This window comes from Elephas maximus, chromosome 4, assembly GCF_024166365.1.
Source record: "Elephas maximus indicus isolate mEleMax1 chromosome 4, mEleMax1 primary haplotype, whole genome shotgun sequence".
Taxonomy (NCBI): domain Eukaryota; kingdom Metazoa; phylum Chordata; class Mammalia; order Proboscidea; family Elephantidae; genus Elephas; species Elephas maximus.
In genome coordinates, this window is record NC_064822.1 from 64043601 (window position 1) to 64047657 (window position 4057).

The window sequence follows — 4057 nt, forward strand, 5'->3', positions numbered from 1 at the left end:
TTGGGATTTGCCCAGGTATACACAGATGGGTCCAGTTTTGGGATTTGCTGCATTTCACCATACATGCAGCTTTCTTCCTTTGTCAAAGTGTCTCTGCCAACGGTAACTACTGAGGCTGACAGGACAGATGAATAATCATAACCAACAAACCCTTTCAAATGTACATGTGTGAAGACTGTAGCTTGACGTGCAATATCCAGAGGAAGGAAACTTCCCTTACTCTGTGCGTTGTGTCATTAAAAAACTAAAGAATCAAACCAGACGGTCGTCCCCATTTCCCAACCCCCACCTCCAACAACATGGAATGTGAAATTCAACACCTAGGGAGCAGAGATTTGTTGCTCAGCTGAAGTTGTGAAAGAAGTTGGTTGCACCTGATGTGGGGATACAGCTTTTCAACTACCTTAATCTGATGATAAAAACTAGGTAAAGTTGTAACTGAAGAGTTGGACACCATTATCAGTTGAGGGGAACGGCTTTAGGGATTCATGACACAGCAGACAGAACTCTTCTCTGAGACACAACTGAGGGTGTTCACTTGTGGTTCAGATAGCATCATTTTGGGACCATACAGTTCCTATGTCTAGTGTCCTGGCCTTAACTCTCTGACCTCTAAGTGCCTGTACTGTGGTTCCAAATTTAACCCAGTAGCCTTGAACTACCTGAGCCAGTAAATTTGCTCAGGTGTATAATGACTTTGAGTTAAAATGTCTGATGTTTAAGAGAATCTGATGATAGGCCTTCAATCTGAGAGGTAAAATTGATTTTAGACTTGTGATTTTAAGTTAAAAGGACTAAGAGGATTTTATAAATGTACAAGGGTTGAATAAGAGGTTAGAAAGAAAAAGAGGTTAGAAAGAAGGTTGTTAGCTCTGTCAGGCATATATAATGCTTTAACATATATATATATACATACATATATATATATGTGTATATACATATATATATATATATATATATATATATATATATATATATATATATATATATATATATATATATATATAGAAAGTACCCAAGGAGTTCAAAATATTTAAGGGACTTTGATTTTTTAAAAACAAAGTATAGCAAAGTAGTTAGAAGTACGGACTCTGGAACTAGACCGTCTGTGTTAGGGGTTGGCAAACTATAGCCTGCCATCTGTTTTCTGTATGGTCTGCAATCTAAGAATAGTTTTGACATTTTTAACTGGTTGGAAAAAAAAAATCAAAAGAAAAATATTTTGTGACGTTATATGAAATTCAAATTTCAGTGCCTATAAATAAAGTTTTATTGGAACACAGCCACACTCATTCATTTACGTATTGTCTATGGCTGCTTTCATGCTACAATGGCAGAGTTGAGTAGCTGTGACAGAGACCATATGGCCTGCAAATCGTACAATATTAACTATTTGACCTTTTACAAACAAAGTTTATTGACCTTGGTCTAGGTTCAAGTCCCAACTTTGCTATTTATAAGTGGTATAACTTTGGGCAAGTCACTTCTCTGCGCCTCAGTTTCCTGTCTGTAAAATGGGAATAGTAGTTGCTATATAGTTCATATGAGGATTAAATGAATTAATACTTGAAAAGTACTTAGAATAGTGCCTGGCACATTGTAAACACAATGTAAGTGTTTAAAAATTGTTTGAAGGAATTTAATCTGTTAAAATTGAATTAACTGAATATTAATTAAAGAGAAAGTAAAAGTGATTATTTTATTTTATATGTTACTACTCTTATAAATAGAATAAGAATGTATAGCTGAATCTGGATTAACAAAATTTAGGATTTTAAATCCAGAACTTCAATAAACTAAATATTAATTAAATACCCACGTAACTCTATTAGTTCTCTGCCAACCCTAGACACCCTCTTGGACTTGTGGACCAGGTTCTGTGAAGGATTCTACGGCTTACAAACCAGGCTTCTTTAAGACTAGGAGGCCTTGCTGTGTAATGGATAGATAGATACCTGGAGTTATGCCTGGATTGAATTCTGACATCTTAGTTGTGTGATTTGGGGACAAGTCTTATCTGTAAAATGGGGTTAGTAACACCTATTTCATAAACATGTTATGAAAATCAAAAGTGCTAATGCTCATAAAACATTTAGTGCAGTACCTGGATTTGAGTAAGCACTCAATAAGCACCAGTTGTCATTATTACCATTCTCCCAAGAGTGGGCACATAGTGAGTTATTGCTTCTAGCAGAGCAGAAAGTAATGTGTGTGGTATGGTTGGAGTGTTACTGGGAAACCCTTAATGCCTTAATGTCCTGAAAGTCTACCATATCATATGCTTCCAGTTGAACGTTGCCTTCTCCAAAAACCTAAAACTAAATCCATTGCTGTGGAGTGAATTCTGACTCATGGTGACCCCATGTGTTACAGAGTAGAAATGCTCCACAGGGTTTTCTCGGCTGTAATCCTTACGGAAGCAGATAGCGAGGCCTTTCTTCTGTGGTTCCTCAGGGCAGGTTCAAACCAGCAATACGTAGGTCTGTAGCTGAGTGCAAACCATTTATACCACCCAGGGCAAAAGTGCCCTGTCCAGGGATTCTCTCTTTTGGAAGTATGCACTTTCTAGAGGGCACCTGTTCCTCCTTGGTATGGTTTAATTCATTAGTACTAGATATTTACCTGGTGGCGCGCTGGTTAAGAGCTCAGCTGCTAACCGAAAGGTCGGCAGTTGTAATCTACCAGCTGCTCCTTGAAAACCCCATGGGGCAATTGTACTGTCCTATAGGGTTGCTACGAGTCAAAATCTACTCAACGGCATGTTTTAAGGTATATTCTTTACAACGGCAGCCTGAGAACAGTGGACACTCAAGGGTCAGGATTTGTGTATTCCAGGGGAAAAGAGGTAGTGGATTAGGGCCTCTGAAAGTGGGTGAAAATGCAAAGAAAAGGAGAAATTTTCGACAGTCTTCAGGTTTGTCCTGTCATTCTGTTTCCCTGAGGTGTCTAAGAACAGCTTCTCTGCCTTCCCAGGGTTGAGTTTACAGAGCCAAGTCTCTTTGGTTCCCTGGGGCCTCCACCATCGAAATCTTTACCAACAGCCAGGTAACAGGACTCACCTAGGGCTTCACCTGCTGTCTGTCTGCCTCTTCGAGTGCACCCTGGGCTGGGATGATACTTCTGTTTGGCTGAGTCTACCATACCCTTTCTCATCTACCAGCAGCCCTGAGCCCCTCCTGCCCTTCTACATGACACCAGGACTCCCTTGGTCTTGGAGCCAGGTCAGAGACCAGGGTTTGTTTCCCAGTGACCTTGAGGTTTGAAAGCTGAGCCAATTCCCTGGCAGATGGTGGGGCCTGAGGCTTAAAGTCATGTTCTGCATTTTTTGCATCAGCCGGAAGGAGTGGGAATAAGGCCACCACAGTGACCTTAACCACAGGTGAGGGAGGGGAGTGGGGGAGAAGTGACTCACTGTACACCTACCTTGTATGTTATCAGCTTTAAGTCTCAGGATGTGTTGGACCCTATTTTAGTCTCTGGACTTTGTCATCATTCAGTGCTATTTTCCCCAATACGCAGAGGTGGAAAAGGGATTGGCTGCAGGCCTCTGTCTCCATGGAGACTGTGACGCTATCCCTTTATGGGGACTTTGGAAGAGAGGCAGACCTGGGAGGCTGGAAAAGGTCCCCGACTTGACTAACTTCCTCCTGTCCCCGAGTCTCAGCATTAGGGTTTTTCTTCTACCCGCTTTGGGGCTTGGGAAGACTGGCCGTTTTAGAGGGGTAAACTGAGGCCTAGGAAGGGCAGGGGATGACATTGGGTCACAATGAGTCCCAGGAAGAGCAAGGATGAGCTGAGCCCAGCAACCTGGGCCCTCGGCTTTTTCCCCAAAGTCCGGGAAGCCCCTCAGCTCCATTCTTCCTTGACCCTTCCATCAAATAAATCTGAGCGTCAGCGACCCTTTCAAGCGCTTCCAAGAGCACACGCTCCAAGATTTTTCTTTTAAGGAGCCCTTCCCCTTTAAGATTCACCGCTCTTCCCATTACGCGGCGTCGCATCCTTAAGGCCCCGCCCCTTCAAACAGCTTCCGCCGAGCCGCGACCGCAGCGCGGCGGTC